Source organism: Lathamus discolor, chromosome 5 (genome assembly GCF_037157495.1).
Source record: "Lathamus discolor isolate bLatDis1 chromosome 5, bLatDis1.hap1, whole genome shotgun sequence".
Classification (NCBI taxonomy): Eukaryota; Metazoa; Chordata; class Aves; order Psittaciformes; family Psittacidae; genus Lathamus; species Lathamus discolor.
In genome coordinates, this window is record NC_088888.1 from 35,011,947 (window position 1) to 35,035,257 (window position 23,311).

General features: G+C 42.8%; 2 long non-coding RNA genes across 6 annotated transcripts; both read right to left on the bottom strand.

Moving 5' to 3' along the window:
• Window positions 1–200: 200 nt before the first annotated feature.
• On the bottom strand, window positions 201–2,610 carry LOC136015041 (uncharacterized). The gene is made up of 3 exons (XR_010613052.1): window positions 2,214–2,610; window positions 1,578–1,668; window positions 201–871 (listed from the first exon to the last, which is right to left on the bottom strand). It is a non-coding gene; the product is annotated as an uncharacterized LOC136015041 (long non-coding RNA).
• A 6-nt stretch (window positions 2,611–2,616) lies between these two features.
• Window positions 2,617–15,714, bottom strand: LOC136015040 (uncharacterized). 5 transcript variants are annotated; one of them, XR_010613049.1, is made up of 5 exons: window positions 15,316–15,714; window positions 15,118–15,142; window positions 14,462–14,666; window positions 6,908–6,971; window positions 2,617–6,282 (listed from the first exon to the last, which is right to left on the bottom strand). It is a non-coding gene; the product is annotated as an uncharacterized LOC136015040 (long non-coding RNA). The 5 variants fall into 5 exon arrangements; XR_010613051.1 differs by lacking the exon at window positions 6,908–6,971; XR_010613050.1 differs by lacking the exons at window positions 2,617–6,282; window positions 6,908–6,971 and having other exon boundaries at window positions 12,314–14,666; window positions 15,316–15,358; window positions 15,539–15,714.
• Between the last annotated feature and the right edge of the window lie 7,597 nt (window positions 15,715–23,311).

Below are 23,311 nucleotides of genomic sequence, written 5' to 3' on the forward strand. Positions count from 1 at the left end.
TATCAGGCAGTCTTCCCAAGTGATGCTCTATTAAACATCAGGTGGTTAGACCTAGACTGGTCATGGAAACAAAACTGCACATCATTCAAAGGAACAGACTGGAGGATAAGCTTTTATTTTTCTAACATCCAAGATATCAGGGTGGTGGCAAGAAATCTCCTAAAATCTTAACTGTTACATTAAAGTCTTTGGTTTCACATGTAACCATAAGGATCCAGGAGTATAGTTTATTGCAAGCATTTATATACCCAAAGCATCTGAAATAAAGATATAACGTAGAAAAAAGATATAATAAAGAAAATGACATTTGAGAGGGCCTGCTGGAGGGTCACTTTGAATATCAGTGAGGACAAGCTGATTCTTTCACTATTTAGAAGGGCAGAAACAAGAACATCTTTCTGCAGCAAACTGAATGAGGATGGGTAGAACTTTCTCTTTTTGTTGCCTTCAGGAACTAGTGAGGACACTTGCGTACGTAGAGTCAAGCGTGTGGATTTCCTCACTGATAACACGGGCATCCTGCTGCGTAAGTGCTGCCGGATCAGGGCTCCGGGCGGCTCCTCCTGTGGGCAGCTCTCATGATTGATGAGTTATTTCCAGAGAGGCATCTACTGTCAGCAGCTCATAGTTATTGCAATAACAACAGTATCAGTAGTAATAATAATATAACCCTATCCCATGGCTTCTGCCCGAAGTCGGTGACTACATGCTTTGTAACAGGGTTGTCACAAGTCACTGAGTGCTGATGTCAGCTCTGTCAACTGTGGTGGTGAACTGTGGGGCAGACCATACCCTCCCTGCACCTTCAGGGTGCAGACCGTACCCTTCAAATGCGCTGACAGGCTGAGGACATTCTGCTTGCCCAGGGCTGCTGCAGAGAAGGAGGAAAAGCATTGCTGAGGCAGCTTGCAGAGCTGGACGTGTAACCAGGTCACTTCCCTTCTGGCAGCTTATAAAAGTGACAGAGGAAGTGTGCAGTGTACACTGATGTGAGGTAGAGAGAGGAACAGGGGTGGGAGAGGACAACTGAAATGTGCACACACACGCACACACAAAGGAAAAGAAGGAAGAACACTAATAATGAAATGCATAAGACGTCTTTATATTAAAGAGTGATGAAGTAATTTCAGATTTAGGTGACAAAGCAAGCACCTGTCAGCAGTGCTGAATCATGTACTATTTTCTGCAGCTGCTACATCCTCTTGCCTGACCTTGCATCTTGAAGTCTCTGAATACTGAAGATCATAAATGCATGGGATATAATGGCAACAAATACACACTGATGACTGCAGGAAGCAGGATAGAGCCCCCGGGTTGGGAAGAAACTGTCTAAAGATGGGACTTTTCAAGGGCTGGGGAAGGTGATGTGTGTTGGTAAGTGTGGCATGTGTGCAAGTGAAAGGGGTAAACCTTGCTAGAGGTGGTGACATCTGGCTGCATCTACTGATTTAACTCAGAGGAAGGTGTGTAACGCCTGCCATACTGGAGCACATCCATGTCCACTGCAGCCAGCATCCTGCCGCTGACCGGAGCTGGTGCCGGATGCTTCAGAGGAAGGTGACGCCCTCCCCTCTCACCTCAGATGATGAACACGGATGACGATTGCACAATCCTCCACAGCGCTCAGGGAGGCCAGACAGTGACTTCAGCACATGATGAGCTTCCAGCCTGGAACATGGAGATTAATGGTTATTGCAGCATCTGTCCTGGTCAGCATAACTGCAAAATGCCTTCTGTCTGTATTTAACCTTTTCCTGAATCTCATTACACTTTTTAACTCAAGAGGACAAACAGAAGCCAGGCTTCCTTTGCCCCCTGCCTTCACCCATTCAGGAGCTCAGTGAGAGTGTAGGATGTCAGAGTTAGCACAGTGCACCATAACATAGCACTTTTGATGGACCAGCGCATCAAGTCCGAACACGCGTGGAATCTTCCCAGTGCAGTGTGGTGTGGGAGCCCAGTAGCACCCAGCATGCTTAGCTGCTCTGTGGGCAGGAGAGATAGGTGGTGGGTTTGGGAGCCTGGCACTTTGGGTTGGCCAGCCCCAGCTACAGACAGCTCTATGCTCTGTGCTCAAGATTTTAACGCTTCACACTGGGGGCTGGGGGGCAAGCAGGGAGGAGGATGAGAAGGGGAATGATTGGTATGATTTAAGGAATGAGAGGCAGTGCCTTACAGGCTCTGTCCTACAACAGCATATAGCTTTATCTCACCTTGTACTGTTGTCTTAAAAACATAGAAAATCTTGAACTGGCCAATATAATTTCCAGTGCAATGATTGATTGTCTTCTTGCCTTTTCAGGAGAGCAAGAAACCAGTATGCAGCATCTTTTCTGTTTACCTGTTTTCAAATGACAGTTATTTGCTTTTCCTCTGAACAGTAACATGAAATATAAGTATTTGGCAATCAAGGCTGCACCCAGAACAGTTTATCATTTACTTGCAGCAGGTTACACATTATAAAATGATGGAACCAAGCCCTGGGTTAATGTTTAACTAGATACTAACTCCACCCTGGCAACACTTGGATACCACCCCTTGAAAAGAGCTGCAGGTACCTTGCATTTCTGAGCAGCTCTGGTGTTTCCACTGTAGAGCACAGATATTCAGAAGGAGAAAGAGATACATTCCCCTATGCAATGTATGGGATCAGGTGCTTAAAAAAATATAATAATAACAACACTTCCAAAGAACACTTTCAACACTAAATATTAATGGTAATAATATAGTAGACAGGAAGAATCCTGCTAATTTTCAAAGAAGATTCATATTAATATATTACAAAATAGAAACTTATGTTCCAGAAATCAACAGCACCAACCCAGCTGATCAACACAAACTGAAACTGCCAAGGACTTCTGCTTTGGTCCAGTTTACTTTTAGTTCAGACATAAAGTGGCTGCTACCCTTTTGGATTACAGCCAGAAGTGGAAAGCAAAAAGCTTGTGTGAGGGGCTGTTTTCCAGGTATTTTTTTTAGGCCCAGCCCAAAACAGGATGTGCTTCAGATCTTGTAAAAGTTCTTGGGCTCGTGTGATTTCTGGTATAATATCACAGATTTAGGAGATGTTTGAATAATTCAGTCAAGTCCTGTTAGGCACCTACTTAGGTGCTCACCCTCTGAGAATAGGAATCTCTATTCACTCACTGCTAGCTACACTGAAATACTTTCTCTTAACATATCTATTGCAGCAAGGGCAGGATCCACTGAAGAAAACTCTGGTCTTTCATGGGGACTCTTCCAGGCTGCATCCCACCCTGATCACATTCACTCCATGAGTAAGCATTTGCCAGGTCAGTTTCTTACTGCCTTTTACTTTTTGGTATGCTGAAAATGTATTCTTTAACCTTGTTGCTTTCTTCTTTCTCTCTGTTTAGATATCCATGATTCCTCTAACCCTGAATACCCCCTATTAGTATACAAGACAGCAGACAAAAGTTATGTCTCTGTTCTTTTTTTGCTAGTATCAGGAGGATACCAGATGTGAGGGTGGCTTTTGGCTAAAATTAATGTGCTTTTCATTTGGGGAGAAGTAGGATTTTCTTTACATATAACTAAGTTAAATGGGGGATGGGAAAGTTATTATGATAACTATAGTGCTGGTTCAAGGATATAGCGGACCAGACGGCATCCATTTTTCCATTTGTGAAATGCATGTAACACACTTTGCTGCTGCTGCTTCTCAGGAATTTTGTGGGGAAAAAAATATACTAAGAATTAATGTGCATAGAGTTGAAAGAAAATACTATTTTTAGACTGCAGCAGCACAAAAAGCCACAAGATCCATATTTGATGTGGAGAACAAAATCCACAAAGGTGTCATTTTGGAAGCTTTGGCTCAGTTTGAGATGAATATTTTTAGAGTGTGAAAGTCCTCAACCCTTTTCCCTCAATCTGGATTTGAAGGAAAAGTCCACAATGCTTTGCCTCGGCTAAACTGTGCACAGAAAGCTACACTTGGATCTGCTTAGGCACAGTGTAAAGTTGCTGTGAACAGCCATACAAGCAGAGGCAGCTTGGTTTATGAACCATGAAGAGTGCAGAGGGAAGCCCTCAGGGACCAGCATAGCACAGTGGACACCTCTACTTTCCCCTTCCTCAGGCTTTCCTAGGAGCAGAGACTGCCAAGCATGTAAGAAGCAGAAGCAACCCAACCAAGTGTCACTTGTCACAAGAGGATGGGTGAGCGGGTGAGCAGCAATCCTACTTCCATGCGGCTGTGAGATGTATGTACAGGTAGATATTTCCTACCATTTGGACTACCTGGCTTGTGCTGACTGGAAGGCAGGTCCAGGGAGAGCTGGGAATGGGCTCAAAGGGCACTGCAGAAGTGAGTGAGGAGGAGGAGTAGAGGGGCAACCACGTGGGAGAGGAAGCAGCAGTGGCAGCAGTGGTGCTGTAGCTTCCTGAAGGTAGATTTTAACAGGTGCTTTAGAAACCAGTTGTGCTTTTAACAGCTGCCCTGCTTGCTGTACCAAACACAGCCCTAAAACTAGCCGACTTTTACTCCTGAGGCATGGAAAAAGCTCTGCGGCTTCACTTCAATGGGATGCGGTGAGTGGGTTTCTACTGGATACACCCAAGATGTAAGTGATCCACAGAGATGCAGTTCTCCACCCTCACCCCCAAGCTGGGGGCTGGGGGCAGACGGGAGCCCAGCAGAGCGACAGCTCTCTCTCCCAGTGTGATACCTCTTTATTGGTGCCAGCTGAGTCCTGCAATCTCTGCTTTGCAGAGATGAAACACAGACTCCTATATTGAGATGGGACAGCTCTAGGGCACAGCCACACTTGGCTCTGTTTATTTCATTATCTTTCATTTATGCTTTGGTGCTCACCCTACCAGAAATATAATAATAAGCAGACAGATAGATTAAACAAACCAGAATCTGTGCCTAAAGATTCAATAAGAATTGAGCTTAAACGCCTAGTAAGATCAAACAAACAAAACAACTCTTAATTTTATTTTCCATCTTCCCTTATATTTAATTATAAATATTCTAGATGTAAAGCTACCAAAATCCTCTGGAAAAAACATCCATTTCCAGCTCAGCTAGAAAGAAGTTTGCACAGAGTCTTGTGGGGGGCTCATAATTTTGTGGCTTGTAACTTGTTTTTCCAGTAACAAAATGATGTCAGTACATCTGTACATCTAAGTACAACATTTGCCTATATCAGCAGATTTTCTCACAAAGTTTGTCGATTACTGTGGGTTTGGTTTTGTTTAAAAATTATAGCAGAAACCTCCAAAACCCAACAAAATGAAACAATGAAAATGGAAGCGGTCAAACAACTCCTCCAAGAGCAAGCCAGCAGCACCTCCTGGCCCTGGCATGTCCTGGCATGCCAAGCTGCTCTTGGACCTTGCACCCATTGCTATCAAATGAGTTCATTTAGCAAGTATCCATCCCTGCAGCTACATATCTTAAAGCCAATTAATTTTGATCACAGTCACTGCAAAAGCAGACCAGCTTGCCAACAAATAGCAGCATTGTTCAGTAAAATTCACTCACTCCTGTGGCTTCCCCCAACACAAAGTCTGAAATGAGTAGTCAGAGGAGACCTGGAGCAATGGCATGTTTTTTTAGCATCATATACTTATGCCATCCATGTCATCTGAGCCACTTAAACATCCCAGCTTTTCCTTTCTGGCAGCACCAATGTCCTTCAGGAGGGTGGCAATAGGTGGATGATGTGACAAAACAGGACCAGGGCAACCCAAGGCCTTCTTTTCCCCATCCTCCATTGCTTAAATCTTATTATAGCTATTATAATTAATTCAAATAAAGACCTTAACTGCTCAAAGCTGTGTTCACATTTTCCATCACTGAAGCTCTACAGGCCAGTGAAAGGCATTTCTAGGAAAGTGATACCCCAGGATATCTCTAGGCAGTAAATTATCCTTTCCCCACTCACCCTCCACAGTCATTTCATTTAAGAGTGAAGGGTGCTGAGTTTTATTAGGCCCCCTCTTGTCATCACAGCCTGTGATTTGCAGTCCCAGGGCCAGCCTTCTCTTCCCTTTTTTCTCCCAAGCGCCATGAGATCGTGTTACATAGATATCGAGGTCTGACAGGTCACAGCCTGGTCGCTGGCACCCACTTCCCATTTCCTGAAAAACCCATACGTGGGAACGTTTTCCCTTCATCTTTGTGAAAGAAAAAAGTACTTAAAAAAGAATGACCTGAGGGTTTGTCTGTGCAAAGGCTGGCGAACAAGGATACTCGCTGCATTTGAGTTTGTGTGTATTGATGTACACAGCTTACCTATGAGGAAAGAAAACCTGAAAAAAAAAGAAGGGAAAGGGGTTAAATCTAGGTATCTGGAAAACACATTTCCCACTCTTGTACCACTTGTCATCGCCTTTCAAACAAGCCATCACCCTGACAGCAGCATACTGCTGTTCAGCAGCATCCCCCTTGCTGCCTGGGTGCATGGCAAATTGGTCCAGCTGCTACTCCAGGATTTGTCAGTTATTAAGCTCAAAACAAAGTAAACCAAACACTGACACAAGCATCAGTGACAGCAAGGGGGCAGAATGCATGCTTTCCTAAGACAGGTATGATGTGAGACCCTTGGGGACCCAGGAGGACGCTCAGAGTAACATTTATGCTCACGATCTTGCAGGTATAGGCATGAGTTAATATCATAGTTCTTTGTCAAACCCAGACCTTCAACCTGTACACACCAGCACAGGCAGATAGACAAAGCATCAAGAGCCACCCTGGTCCTCAAGCCCAGCCAATGCGGAGCACCGTGCTGTGCCAGTAGAGAGACAAACCATGGTCTCCACCACCTTTTGTGATAAAAATCTATAGCTGTGGGAACACCGGTCAGTGATAAAAAAGACCTTGGGGCTGGCCAGGAAAGCCTGAAATCTTTGATGCTTTTGCTCCCAAGTGACTTACCCAGCAAGTTATGAATTACAGTTTTTGCAGGGGGAACATGAAGAGTATCACTGCAGTCTCGGTACTGGAGAAAAAAAAAAAGACAGCTGCCCTCAGGGGAGTGGAAAAACCAAATCATTTTCTTTCTTCTGTGTCTCTTGCATTAAACCCTTGCTAGCTGCCTGTCTTCTGTGCTAACACAGCCCACAGCCAGAGCTGAAATAGGGAGCTGACTTTATCAGCCTCTGCAGGTTAGCTCATTCTCCTTTATGGAATCAGTAACAGGAAGGAATTTTCTTTCTTATCTAGGAAGTGAACCTAAAACTGCTTTTCCTCAGGCTTCTGGTTTAGCTGAATAGTATTTGCCATTAAGAAACAGCAACTGTTAGCTGTAACAGAGTGTGGCCCCTTTCCCTGAGAGGGTGATGGACATGGCTATGCTAGCATCTGGAGTGAAGCTATGGGAAGCACAGCAATGTTTCTCTTAAGAATAATTAGCAGCACAAAGTGGGTACAAAGTGGAGGTTTAACCATGTTCTTACCCAGTGTCTGAGGGAAAGCAAATATGGAATGGACCTCCAATATGGGAAAGTTGTGGTTTTGAATGTTTGACATTTACAATATAAGTTGTGCTATGTTCTATGTTTTCTTATAGGTACATGTTCCCTAAAGGTCCCTCTCCTGAAGCAGTATTAAGAAGCAGGGATACCAGGCTTCTCTTTGAAGGTAAGCTTCCAATCCTTAAGACCAAAAATGAAATTTGAATACATTAATTCTGAAGGCTCTTTAATTATATTAGGTATTGAAGAATGTAATGCACATCAGGACAGCCATGAGGAACCAGCCCTGAGGTATTCAAATGGGACAAGGCATGAGACAAAGCAAAAGCAAGGAAGTCAGCTGAAGGGGAGCTGTGTGGAGCTTCAAAGAGAGAGGCAAAAGAGACTTGACCTTATCCCTTGGGTGACAGTGAAAATAAGGGAGATTCACATGGGGAGTGATATGTCTGAGAAGAAGGGAGAGATGGTGCTGTTAGAGGCAGTCTGTGTGAAGTCCTTCCAGAGCAGCTAACAGAAATCAGTAAAGAGCAAAGCAAGAGTTAATAAATGCCTGGGCAAAGGACATTGCAAGTAAGCACAGGAAGAAAAACAAATAAAGTGTTGGAAAGGAAGAAAATGCTCATCAGTTTCCAGCAATAAGCAAGGGTGAGGAAAAGTCAGGAGAGAGATAAATAAAATCTGACAGTGGAGATGCAAAAGGAGGTGACAGGGAAGTTAACATCAGCGAGAGAGGCAAGTGGAGTATTGTGAAGGAGAGCATTCAATGCCTGCAGTTCTGGCTCTGCATGGCCAGATGGGAGGGTGAAGGAACAGGCAGAAATGTTGAGTACAATACAAATGAACAAACGAGGACAGAGAGGCAAATTTCTCAACACAGGATTGCTTATGCAGTCCAAGGTGTAACTGAAGTCTCCTTACAGAAGGCAGAGGAATAAAAGGAGGATTAAAAGCCAAGTCGACAACGAACTCAAAAAGCAGAAGCAAAGCTGGTACCTGCCAAAAAGCAGCAAGAGGAAGAGGAGATCCCAGAGAATGTAAAGACCTCAGGAAGTGAAACTTGTGTCCTAAAATGAAATACTGAATGCCCCCAAAGGGGTTTTCTCCCAGCCAAATCTGCTGCACGCACAGTAGCAGAGCAGTCTTCCCTCTCTACATGCACACTCCAAAATGCAGGGTATTTTTGTTTTAATAGCAGACCATTGGTATCATGCAGTTGCTTGGCAGAAGACTGTACCCTCTTTGATTAAGAGCTACGAGGTACAGCCCATTCCTAATTAGGGCAGATGCAGGAGAAGGAAACAATGCTTTGTTGCAACCAGCACTCCCCTTACCAGCTCTGCACTGCAAACGAGGGTTTCCAGCCTACTTGATCATTTGGGCTTCTTTCACTCTTCCTTCATTGGTGACTCAGCTCCTTCCTCTCTTGAACCTGACCCCAGTGGGATTGCTGATGAACAGCAGCAGAGGCTGGCCAAGGGTGCAGAGAGGCTTGGTCTAGCAGGTCGAGGCAGAGCAGCAGTCTCCAAGACCATATTGCAAGTGGGTTACTCTCCATCGGACTGCCTTCTTGTTTGTTATGGCCAAAATGGCTAATGTGGTGGGTGGGAGCAAGTGTAAATGTGCAGGGAGGTGAGCTGCCTCCTGGTGTGGCTGTGCTGCAGTGCTCAGGGTACATAAATTTTGCTAGGATGTGTCTCTGAGAGCTACAGCCACTACAGGGTAGGTGATGGGCAGACGCCTCAGGGAGAAGTGGAGGCTGCTGTAGGAGGTTTTGCAAGCTGGGGCACACAGTTGTGACACTGGCATAGGTGGTGGCTTTGCCTTGCTTTTTTCCATGACACTGAGAAGCCACCTTGCAGTGAAACTGATGGCTGTCAGTGAGTTTTACCTGGCTGAGAGGAGGATTTATTCCAGGCGTTTGCTCCCTTCCCTTTCCTGTAGGAGTTTTTCTGCTTCAAGTGTATGAAGCATTTGAAGGGAGTCTGATTTCCCTGGCAGTCCCAAGGGGAATGAGAGGAAGCCTCAAGGAAAGGCAGAAAATTGAAGATTTAATGACTTATAGATGCTTTGCTCAGCCCTCTGCTCTCTGGCAAGATTAAAAGCTTGACCTGCTTCCTATGTATTCCATGACTGGACTTTTGTTTTATTTGAACAGAGCAATGCCAGGCCCAGAAAACCTGCTGCTCCTTTGCTTCTGCTGAGAAATGCACCATAGGGAGCAAGGGTTTGTGAGTCAGACCTCTCCATGGGTCAGAGGGCAAACAAACGGGGACAAAACCCTTCTTTTAAAAGTAGACTTCAGAGTGGCACATGAAACATTAAAATCTGATTGAAAACTATGTACAGCTGTAAATGTGTCTTTTCCTCTGCATGCGTGAACCTTCTCAAGTCTCCAAAAAGTAGGGCATGGGGAAAAAGTTCAGGCCGTTAAATTAGCAGCAGACATATTTCTAAACAAATTGCCCAAGAATGCCTGGCAGGCTGGGGTGTCACGGACACTTTAGGACTCCTATTTACTTTCTTTTAATGAATTTCTTGACTATTAACTCCCCTTTCATTCTTTCCATTGCCCTGTGAATGACATGGATAATGCATGAAAGAACCAAATTAAAATTTCTGGGTGAGCATTTGGATTTAGGTTCCTTAGTCTGGAATTCAAATAAAACAGCAGCACAACTGAAGCCAATGAAATATGTGGCCTGAAAACACACAACTCTCTGACAGAGGACTCCCAAACCTACTGTGTGTCATTCAGACTGGTTGTGGACATCCTCCTGTCTTATGCCAAGGCCCCTTTATTGTGGCTTTAACTTTCAAGCTTGTTCTACTGCTTTCTCAAATTTCTGTCAAGGTTCTAGTTATAATTACCAGCTCTTCCAAACCTTTCTTTGACCAGCTCTCATACTGCTGTGGAGATACGCAATACTGGGAGGGTTTGCTCTAAATAAGGAGTGGAAGAAGCTGGCAGAGTCCACATCTTGGCTTTCTCAGCTCAAGCATGTACAGATCTAGCCATCAGCATGTCAGTGGCCCCAGGGCCTGCTTGCCTACTGGTGAGGATATGGGCATAAGGAAAGGAAGATGGAAGTGTGGGTAGGTCCAGTGCAGAGCAATGCATCCAGAAGGTAAGACGGTGCTCAGGCATCATCATCACTCTGCCATGTCAAGGGTGTAGGGAAGACTATGGGAAGCCAAAGCACTTATCTCTAACCACTCCCTTGAATGTTCAGGATCAATTCATAGCCATCTATTTCCGAGTAGCACTTCGAGTCCCACTACATGCTGCAACATTTCTGGTGGGTGAAATATTCTTCTATACAAGAGTAACACAGACAAGCTCAGCATAGATTTTGGAGTCTCTTGGAAGTCAGCAGAAATGGGGCAAGGAACCTCAGCTGAATATTTGGTCTTCGGTCCTTATTAAACTATAACCAATGAGTTCAATATGTTGTCTTTCTGCATGATTAACTTCTGTAACAAGTCAACATTCAAGTCAAGACAACAAAAAGCTGTAAACAATGGCCAGGTATGAAGAAGACATGTTTCCTTAGGAGGCATGAAATATGCCTCCTAAGAAGAGAAATGGGGACTAACAGGGAGAGAAAGAAGTTTTGCAGAAAAAGCTTTGGATAGATGGAAGTCTGTGCCATGAGTAGGTGTTTCAGATCTCAAGACGTAGTAGCCAAAGCAAATAAGAAGTCAGACCTTTGCAAAATTATACAGTTATAACTAATAAGGTCTGACATGTAATTCTTAATCCAGTTTTAACCACTTGCCATTGCTTGAAATCTTCTGTTTACATGCACCTGATTTTCGCTGCATTCTCTGAAATTTGAGTAGAAGCCACTTGAAAGACAACCTAAAAACTCTGCAATAAATTCAGGATTTTTTTACATTTTTGCCTGTGTAACTGGAGAAGCCAGGACTGATAGACTAAGACCAGTGCTCACAGAATGGAATGCAGGGCGCTCACAGTATACCTAAATCAGTAAATGAATATGGGTAATTTCAGGAGTTCCTGTTGACATAATAGATTAATCCAAAATATAAAAGCAGATTGAAGAAGCTGAAGCCAGAGCATTTCAGCAAGCAAAGGGCAAGCCCATTCTGATCTTACTCATTAAAAATTATTAAAAAGGAAGAAAGGATTAGGGAAATAGACTGACAGGAAGGAAGTTAAGAAGCCAAGAGTGAAGATGTAGGACATTGCACCCCGATATTATTTATAGAGGGGAAGACTTAAGAATCACAAAGAAGGACTGTGGTAGGTCATTTACAGGCAAAATGAAACAAAGGTCATTTCTTTCTCAGAGAACTGCTAGTCCAATGCCCATTACTGAAAATGATGAAAACCAAAATATCTAATGAGACAAGAAAGATGGACATTTCCTGTTCCTTTGGTGTACAGCCTTACAAAATCAAAGAAAGACTAAGCTGTACCCTCCAAAGCATATCCAGAGCATTCAAGTGTTTTATCTGGATAAAACAGGTACAGAAAACAAAAAGGGAAAAGCAATCTTAAATATAACCTCATCACCATACCTCTCAATCAGTAACCACCTACCAAAACATTCTGACTACTTTTCTGGTCTTCCTTTTCTAATCTTCCTTTTCTAATTTCACATGGGATAGAGTAAGATCACTAGAAGGGGCAGGGGTCTGAATCCTTGGCTGCTCATTGCCCATGCCTTCATAGAATCATAGAATAGTTAGGGTTGGAAAGGACCTCCAGATTCCTCCAACTTCCTCTGACCCTGAGGAGTTGATAACATCCTCTTTGATTTCAGTTAGTACATATAGAGAGAGAAATAACATTTATTTACTCCAGACAGGTGCCAGGACTGTAAGACCTTTAATGACACGTGAATGCTTCTGAACAGATATTGTGGATTTAATGAGATACAATACAAAATACCAGCAATTAGGGCAACATTGTCCAATGCAGGTGCTTATGCTTAGCATTTAAAGAGATTAGTTAAGAAATTTATTTAGACATTGAAGTCTATTGGCAGTAGAAGTGCTCATCACATTAGTATGAGACCATTTACCTACATGCCTTACTAGAGATAAGAACTTAAGTCTCTGTGTTTCAGAATGCTTGCCTTGGTTATGTGCCAAAGTGTGCTCTACCTCATTTTTTAGCACAGGAAAATTCTGTGGTTAGCTCTGACTGCAAGAGCAAGCAATTATCTATGACTGTTACTCTGTAACTTGGTATTCTTACAAAAAAAATTAATTTTACAGGAGAGCTGAAGAAATAAGCTTTTTTTGCTTGGCAAAACAATGGCTGTCAAGGGATGTGACTGCTGAGTGTGAATACATCAAGGAGGAGTAAACCTGAGGGAGGCGAAAAGAGCTATTTAAGCTGATATGTAACCTTGGCACATGAACAAACAAATGCTAACTGTCCATGAATAAAATTATGAAAAGTAGAAGCAGGTTGCCAATAATCCAAACAATGAGGGAAGGAAGAACCTTTCTAACAGAAGAAATGCAAGCACAATACCAAAGCACTTGTAAGAAGCGGTTTAACTAGCTCCTGAAAGGGAATAAGAGGATTCAGCCCATTGCTGTGGCTAAGCAGAGAGGCCTGGGACTACCTCCATGTCAGGTTGATATTTGGGTGAATAACCTCTTTCTCCTGCTTCCTTGTATCCTATTTTACATCAACAAGGAGCATGAGGCCAGCAGAAGAGGGCAAAGCAAGGAGGGTGATGGCACAATGTGCCTCAGTCAGATTTCTTTCCTGGAAATTCAGGGTACTAAAAATTTAGTCAACACTATAGAATGAACCTCACCTAGGTCCCCCTTATGGTACCAGAGAACTGCAGTAGCATGCTCAGAAAGTCACCCTTTGTGTTTCTATCAGTTAACACTCCCCTATTTTCTATGTTTAGAAGATATTTAAAGAAAAATACCCCACATTTCACGTACATTAAAAGTCAAGACCTCCCCACGCACACTTTGTTATCACAAAGCCAGACACACTGAGAGACAATCATTCCAACAGCTAAATAACTGATCTTTAGTTAATGAAACTACTGTTGATTATTAAACTGGACACCTGTCTGCAATCCTTACAAGGATCTGCAGGACCATAGGAGAGCTCTGATTCTTTGACTGGCACACTGATAAAAATTCCCCTCTTTGAAGAGTACTTCCTATACCAGATGCCACATCATTGCTGAAGTGCTTGTTCTATTTCCCAACTTGACTTTTAGCCTATCACTGTAAAAGCTCTTTAACCACATACACTGGTTTGTTATACATAAAGAACACTGCAATAACTTCTACTGTGTCAATTCAAAGCGCACCTAATAAACACGAAAGATCTTGTAAAAAGCAAAGTTTGACTACTGGTATTTAACGTGACATATCCCTTATCCAGCCACAGGCAATGTCACTCCATTCTTTCCAAAATGATGGACCTGTTTGCTTGCACTGATAAAACAATTAGATCTAAACTGTGCTGGTCAAATTGAATTTACAAAGCTGTTTTCTAGCTTGTTCAAGACTGCCAGACAGGCTACTAAGCCTCAAATATCTCATACACCACCACTTACTCTACCATCAAACTTCTAGCTGTAAAGTTCATTCATTTTCTCACCAAGAGAAAAGGTCCCACAGACCACATTCCACACCACTTGAAGTTTCTACCATAAGAATGTCATCCACAGTTTTGATGCAATGTTGTCACTTTGTTTGCCTTGCTTCTGTCCCTTGGCTGACTTGCAAGCCAGTTTTTTATCAAACAACACAAGGCTCAAGTCCTCATTCCTTGAAGGAGTAACTCTCCTGCCAACTTCAGACAAAGTCTTGTGGAGACAGCCACTCACCATATTGCTTCGGGTTTTGTATCAAACAATACAAGGCCCAAGCCCTCATTCCTTAGAGGAGTAACTCTCCCACCAACTTCAGACAAAGTCTTGTAGAGACAGCCACACACCATATTGCTTGGGTGTTGATGCTCAACTGCTTGCCTCAGAAAACAAACAGCAAAGAACCCCAGTCTCACCATCATCATGAGGAGGATCTTTTCACTGTCCTTATGAGCAGATGTTGATTAAGCTCATTTCCTGGGTGTAGAGTGCGCAGACAGCCCTTAAGTCCTGGGAAGTGATCCATGCACAACTCCCCCACTTCTCAGGACCATTATCATCAACTCTTCCTCTTTGCTGATCCTTTGGAAGAGGGATAATTTTTTCCCATGCTGTTCATTACTGTGAACAAGAGAAGGAGGGGCAGGAACAGCAGCCACAATTTGACAAATGACCCTTAGTAACAGATTAAACAAATGGTAAAAATTAGCCGTGCTACAAACTCCCTTAACTCCCTCGCCCTTCACTACTGCACAAGCACCTTCCTTCCCACCTGCATCCATATAATAGACTGAAAGAGATCTTCTCAGGGTCCTTAATTAGCAGGAACACATTAATGGCGAGGAAAGATGACCAAAGCACACACAATTAGTCACTGAATATAATTGTGATTCAGGACAGGTTCAGTGACTAATTGATTCTCAAGTCCAGCCTTACCCAGACACCAATAAGAATGCCGGGCATGAGAGTGCTCTGCATCCAGTAATCACTTTCACACCAAAACCTCTGTCACAATGGCTTATATCAACAAAAGCAACCAGCGTGTTTGCAGCTTAGTCAATTGTTAACTTACCCCACTCAATGGACCCTCACACTCCCTGGAAAAGAAAAGGTACAGAGTTGGTGCAGATATTCTACTCCCTTTTGGAGCTGAGCAGACAGCTAGGGTTTCAGCATGATCACTCAGCTTAGGAGCACAGGACAGGCCAAATTCCTCTTAACTCTGTCAGATATTTTTTAAAGACCCCCTCTTGTAGGAATATATTCACACCTGAGAGCTTGAACACAGGAATAGTGGCTTTGCATCTGGAAATCTTAAAGGTGTAGATTAGTAGAGGCTGAGAAAAGAGACGTCTGGCCTTCTCTGATATGGTCATTCTTATGTTGTGAAACTGGAGGCTGTGCAAACATCCTTGCCTGCCTGCTCAGCCTGCCATATCATGTCTCTTCATACAACCAGTCAGCTGGTAGTGAAACCTAGCACTGGGACATACCTTGTATCCTTTGCATAATCATGCTGATTTCTCATCTTTTTCTAAGCTTCATCTGAAAAAGGTCATTTTATCTCCTTCTGTTGCTTTATATTTGTCTTCTAGTGCACATAATGAGAGTATTTACGTGGAAGTAGTCAATCAGGTCAACCTGTCTTCTATTGCCTTTTAATTTTTCATTAAGGTGGCCAAGTTCTGCCCTGTTGCTAAGCAGGTGTATCTTTTAACCTCACTAGAGACTAATCTGTTTCAGCAAGTACCTTGTTTGAGGGGTAATCACTTGAATGAAAACTCTCCTCCCAGGTCTGCAAGGAAGGTCTTGAGTCTGATGTGTCATTTTTCCAGCATGCAGCGGTCTTTTCTTGGGGCAATCAGGTATCATTCCATTACACGATCCAAAATGCAGCCCAGTGAGGAGTGCTTGGCCTATGGGTGTCCTTAGGCTATATCCACATCTCATTTCTGAATGATCGTGACAGAGACCACCTAATCATGCTTTAACCTGCCTCTCATTAATGCTGTAAATCCCAACCACTTCTACCACATCACTAAGCATATGAAACATAGAAAAGCTAGGCTACAGAGTTGCTCCCACTATATCTCTGTGCCTGTTGTCTTTTGCCCACAAAAGGATTCTGCATCAGCACATTAAAATAGCTAACTTTCTAAATTAAATAACTCTGGTTTTATTTCCTAATTTTCCATCACAGTAAACAAAATTACTCCAAATCACTCTCAGTACTTCACAGGAACAATTTCATTTTAAATCAGCTGCATGAAGTAGAGATTTGGAGCATAAAGGTGGAAGCGTTTATCTCGCTGTCAGCCAGACACACAGAAGAGAATTCAAAGTTGAAGACGACAACAGAGACTTTCAGTAGTGTCTATTTTTATGTGTGCAGTATTTGCTGAGCTGTTAAATTTTCTGTGAAATATTTGGAAATCCTTTTGGGCCAATGCTGTGTCACTGCATCTCAGTGTAATCTCCTTTTGCCATATCATTACTACTACCAGTCTTTCAGTATGTAATAAGCACTAATACCTAGACAGTGTATGCAATGTGTCTGGAGTTTCCATTCCTAAGACTTTCATTTGCATCAGGTTACACATTTCAGTCTACATGTATAAAAGTACCTCTGAAATGCCTGGGTACCAAACAGTGAATCTTTGCCTGGAAAGTCCTTCTTTTCCAGTTTTGCTTTTATCTGGAAGTAATGTATCGAAAAAATAGCCATTCTTACTTGGGCAGAAATCTTCAGAGAGCCGTATTGCCTCATGGGATCAGATGATATTAATAGTTTCAGCATGTGAATATCTTCAACCGTAGCCTATGAAGAAGCAGAACATTTGTGCAGGTGAATATACACACAAGCACACACGTGCACAGGCACACACACTGTAAAGAACAGGGAGCACTTGTGGAATTTTAAATAAATCTGCATTTTGCCTTAAAAATCTCTAAGTGTGGACATACAGAAGAGAAGTTTTATCCTGTGTACCCATAATGGTGCTTTTCCCAGCAGGGAGTCCTGGTGGTAGCCAGAGAGGCCTGAGGAGTCTGAGGTGCAAAGGAAGGAGCAGAGCAATGTCTGACCTCGTGTCTCAGGCCACCCTTCACACCAGCATCCTTCTAGAAATGGGGCCAGCCTGAGGCACACCATCCTGGGGACCACTGACCTTCACTGCCAAGCCAAAGGAACAGGAAATTCTACAGGATATCTCAGTAAGATTTCCTTTCATCTCATGGAAATAGAGCTGCAGAGAGCGCATGCGAAGATCTTGTAAATAGCTTCTCTACCTACTGCAAGTAACACCTTATTGGGAAGTGTGTTGAAATGACTGTGTCTTGTAAGAGTGATGTAGGCTTGACTCCTGTGCTTGACAAAAGCACAAGGAGAACATTTTAGGGTAGAGAGTGAAAAACTGCAACTCACTTCAAGTGAAACCCCTGAAAGATGGACTTGCTGGACTAAGGGTCTACGTAGCCCAGCTTACCTACTTATTTTTTACCCAAAGACTAAAAGTAGGATTTCAGTACACCACCTACCCTCTTATCCTCCTGAATAAAGGGTTGTTTTCTCAGCTCATTTCAATGAGAACCTGTTCAAGGAACACTGCTGCTTACACAGGGCTCTATTTTTGTACAGACACATGATTTTGTTTGCCATTAGCAACGCATATAACAGTGTGTGGCTGAGTCACTCGTACCCCAACACTGCTTCAGGAAAACTGTAGTCAAGCCTGTTGGGAGTGCTTACCTCCATATGATGTTACTGTGTACCCTTATTGCTGCAGGACATTCATCTCTACCAGAGGCTTTAAGCTCTTCACAGCGACTGTGGTCAGAGCTTCTCATTCTTCACAGCCTGCAGCACTCCAGAGGAGACTCAGGCATGGTCTTTAGCCCACTTACATGAAGACTATAATGTTAATTTGGCACAGTGTGCCAAATGCTCAGCTGTGAAAATCACATTAGCCCCCTTTGAGTCATTGGCTGTACCAATTAACTCCAGGGATGAGACATCTACCACCTCACTGTGCAACCTGTCCCAGTGTTTCACCACCCTCATTATAAAAAATTTCTTGCTTACATCTCCCTTTTTTAGTTTAAACCCATTATCCCTTGTCCTCTTGGAACAGGCCCTGCTAAATGTTTGTGCCCATCTTCTGTACAGGGGTATTCAACAGGAGTACAGAAGTGACTAAGTCTTGCATTGAGAGGGTCCTGTTATCCCCTAAGCTGGAGAGAAATCATATCCACACTTGTTGAATGCAATGGTGCGTAAGGCAAGTACTTTTAGTGTGAAGTCTGGGGCTGTCCAGGTAGCAAAGTAAGTTTTCTTTAGTTGTGGTCTGAGATTTCTGCTGTTCTGAGGTCAGGTTCACCCTTAGTAAAGGGCTCCAGAGAAACTATTTGCCTTGAAAAGGGCCAAGTTTCTAAAGAAAGAAGCCCAGAACTGAGTCATTGCCGTTGGAAAGCCAGGTAACATCACTCCGAAGTTTTATCAGGGGAAACACATAGAATTATTTAGTTTGGAAAAGACACTTAAGATCATTAAGTCCAACACATACTACCTTCTTCTTTTTATCTCGCAAACATTAAGCTGACACAAACACATTTAATTCATTGAATTAACATAACTGCTTGAATTGTGCAAGCCAGGACTCTCACAAGAATGTTTTGTAAGATTTCCAAAACACTGCTCTGAGGTTTGAAATTTTATGAGAATAACCCTTTTTTTCCTGGCATTTGATGCTCTGTCATCAAGTCAAAAGCAGAAACATAGAGGGCTCAAAATGAGAGAGTATTCCAGTAAAATAGTGTCAAATGGGAACTTTCTAAAAGGCACAGTTTTGTATGAGTTTGGCAATGAAATGGACAGAACCAGCTTGTTCTTCACAGAACCCTGTCCTAACTGGGTCTGTGTTCATGCTGGTCCATATGCCATTAGTGAGGAAGGTGTACAGGGTTCAGTACTGCCTGTTTGCAGAGCTCCTTCTGCACAGGGAGAGCGGCTGTTAAGAGCTCTGTCAAGATCTGAGCTTCAGAGTTAACACACAGCTCACCTCTGAATTCGACCCTGTGAACTAACAGCTTCCCTCAAACCCTTCTAGTATCTCTTTGATGAAAATGTTTTAAAACAAGATATCAGAACAAATGTATGGCAAAAATTAAGCGGTTTGCAGAGAGTTTTGTCTACCCCTGCAAAGCAAGAAACTCTAAGCAAATATTTATAGTCTGCTCATTAGGAGTTTAGATACAAGCCTACTAGACCTATTTACAGTCTGCTTGTTAAGAGTTTAGATACACGCTAATATCAGCACTCGAAAATTAGTCACTCTTCCTTTTCCCATTATGGAGTGGATTCAAGAGGATAGTTTTCTTCTCTGATATTTGTTGTGGGGAAGGTATATTTAACCATAGGGGGTAACTTGGTCAGAGATGCAGAGATCCCACCTCACTAGCACCCCAGGCAGTGTTACGTGAATGGTCTGAACCCTCCCAAGTAGGTGTCTGCTGTGGTAGGACATCCACACACCCCAGCAAGATGCCTTGGCTCCCTTTTTATGGAGTTACTTCTTGAAGGTGGTTGAATTGGGAGTGGTTTGACAGCAGAAGTAAGCAGCAGAGGCCTTCCACATGGACACCATATCTGTCCAAAGCTTTTCATATCACTTGCACATGCACCAAATGCACGCAGTGGCCTACTCTCCAGGCTGCAAAATGTCTGCGGAGAAACTGAGCAAGCAAACCAGAAGCCACAGGAAGTCTCTGCCTGCCTCTGCCCCAGGAATCAGTACAAGTGAATCTTGTACTTTGCTCCTGTATATGTGCTCATCACTTCATGTTAACCACTGCAGATTTTACATGTGTTCACCACACACACATTGGGAAAAAGCCTTTGGGAAACACAGCTCTGTAATAGAAAAGGTTCTGAAATACAGCTAAGAAAAGACTTTCTTTGTTTTCCTTGCAGCATTATTTATATTCATCTTTAGCAAGGCAAAAAGCTTCTACAGGAATCACTCCATTACAGGAAAAAGACTAAGATGCGTGAGCTTGAAATGCAGCCCAGGCAGGTGCATGTTGCCCTCCCAAATGCTGTTTCCCTTCTACCCCAGCTCATTTTCCCTTCGACACAGCTGGCAGGCCTTTTTCCTAGCATAGGTGGAAAGTGGGGACATTGTGGTCTGAAGCAGGATAATTTTGGGCAGCCATGAGTTAAGGATTAGTTACTATTAGTTAAAGTAAACAACGCTATTAGTTCTACCTTTCCAAAATGTGATAATAAAACAATAATGTAAGTCACCAATTCCTGGCCTTTCTCCAGTATTCTGAAGTTTTGTTATGATTTACTGGACACAACAATGTCAGGCAAATCTATTATTTTTCAGATGGCTGTTTATCTCAAGCCTGCTCTCCAGAACTGGCTCTTTTTTCAAGGCACGCAGCTTTATCTTGAATTCACAGAGATTGACCTGTCTGACTTCTGCTAGAATATGCTATGGTTACTTTCCAAACTATACACAAATATATACATAAAAATCAAAAAAGAAGCATATAGCGATGCCAGAATTTTAGGTACGTTCTGTGTTGGGGCAAGTTTTGATTTTGTTTTATTTTCAATGTCTCTTGTGGAATGAAACTGGTGGTATACAATAGCATGCCTACATCAAAACGTTGGCAGATATATTGAGTGATAACATTTTAATCTCTGATTCTGCTGACATAAACTTCTTCTCCTCTTGTTATTCATTATAAGCTCCACTTTTGCTTTTTGTTTTGTTGTTTGGGTTTGTTTTGTTTAATTTTTTTTTTTATCTGGGATTTGAACCTATTGCATTCACTGAAATGAGACATCAGTAAGGTTAGCTTCAGGCGCCAATGTACTAAATGTGGAGTAATTGCAGTGTGCAATTACTTTACACAAGGTGGGTTATTACGCTGTGTGAATCCAGGCTCAGTTTAGATCTGTGTTCAGATGTCTAACTGAAGAGGACTCATAGCTAGGTCTGAAAGTGTTTATTGGAAGCTACCAGGCTCTCAATCTTTCTATCAGATCTGACTACTCAGCTATCAGTCTTTTTCCTTCTCACTGCAGTGGCCCAATAAACCTTTTCTGTGCATCATATATTGTTATTACATCAGTTTATCACAGGGTTGGCTGTTCAGTAAAGAAAACTTCACCCCACAAGCTATTGCATGGGAGCACACCATTTAGGAACTGTTGTGTGTAGAGAAAGTGTGTTTTGCATTCTGTGCTTATAGCTAAGCAATTATATTTCTAAGCATGTCCATAGTTAAACAGAAATATGATATTAAATAAGACAGTGCTTACAATGCTGAATTCACGCTATTCTTGATCACACAGCATATGGAGAGGATTTCTCATTACTTGTTAAATACTGATTTACTCTACCAAAGGGCTGCGACTTCTTCCTGGAGCTCAGAGGAACCTTCTCTGCTTTCAGAACCAGAACCACAACATCAAATGTGCACCAGAGGGCAATAACCCATCTGATTTCTTCCTGCTTCTTTGCAGCACCTCAGGAAACTTCTCACCTCAATCTAAAGCCGTGGCCCTACCTTTCCCTTTCTTTTGATGAATCCCAGTAGCACACATGCAAAAAAATGAGCAATTGCAAAATTGCAATTATATTTTTACTTCATGACAACACACTGGGAACTGAGGACACGTCAGCTAATTGTCTCATTCTTGACAGTGAAAATGCAAAGCAAGATGCTGAAAGAACACCTACTTGGTTTATATTTGCAACATTGCATCTGAGAGAGGAATTGTCCTGGGGAAGGCCTTCACTGCACTGAAGTGCAGAAGAACCGTGCTGAGTATGAACCTTGAACGTGTATGATGATTTCTTTCAATTAGACTCAAAGCTGACTTCTCAGAGAGCTAAGTAAACACAGTATTGATGAGTTTTTAACACGCTCCTCTGAGAGTGATGTCAAAAAATGCTCAGTAGTTTGGAGGGAGCAGAGGGTTCCCACAGCAGTGGGAGGCACAGCCCAGGAACTGACTGTAGGTATATTTGCTGCTGGTGTTGCTCTTCTCAAGCACTTTGCCCATCCCCAGCTCCTTCAGAGGGTTCTCCCCTGAGTTCTGGCCAGTGAATGAGGAAATAGTCAGCCTGCAGCCGCATTACATGGTCATTTGTCCCACCTTCTGTATTAAGCAGGAAATGTGATGGAAAATGGCAATGCCATTGCCTGTGTTGCTCATCAGGCTCCTTTGGCTTGAAAAACACAAGTCATAAAATGTCCCAGATTGAGGCTGAAGGCAGGATGTGAAATTGCTATGTCTCCTTAACTACTTTGTCTGAGAGAGAGTTAAAACCATTGTTTCTTTGATAGAGTGAGCAAGCTGTGTCTCAGCTATATGTGCTCATGTATGTATTTATTTCTGATAAGTGAAGAGTTTAACCACAGAGCTTGCAGCTAGTGTCCTGGGTACTCAGAGAGGTCAAGCACTTGATCTATTATCTCCTGGGGGTTTTATGTAACAAACATCTATGTTTTATTTTGGAAAAAGTATGTGCCATGTGGCATATTTTATTTCTTCTTTTAGCCCATCATCATTGTAATAGTAGCAGCTGCAGAGGTCTTATTTATGATCTGACTGAAATCCCCAGAACCCCAGCCTTTCAGTCTGTTTCTAAAACTCAGGGAACAGGAATCTTGACAGAGGGCAATTGTATTTTCATAATCAGTATTTTATTCTTGGTGGAAACTTGCAACAAAACCACCCCCCCTCTGTGTATAAACTGCTGCAATGAGCTGTGGCTGCTCATCTCCAGCAGCAGACACCAGAGGAAAGGCTGGTGACCAAACCCATCTCAGTATCATCTTTGCCAAGTGTAGGCATTTTCCAACTGGATGTATCAAAGCATGTATTGACCAAAAGGTTTGGGATGCTTGGAAAGCAGCTTATACCATAGCTGCCAAGAGAAAAAAGCCCTGCTTTATGGCTCTTATACAGGGCTAGTGGTTTGATCCTGGTTCTGGAGCTACTGAAAGACCTGAACAGGGCTTTGGCAGAGAACCTTTTCCTTTAAGGTGCTGGAGGAAGCTTCAATATATTCCACTAACATCAGCAGTAGATTCAGGACTAAGTATTATAATGATGGTGGGAAGAAATCATAAAGAGGCTGTGTTAACATTTCCACTGAGGTGGTCATCCTTCAGCTCCTGAGCCCTGTTGCTAGGGCTAATGGTCAGCGCTGGGTGGTTTCTGGAGAACAACACTAAGTATTGCCTCT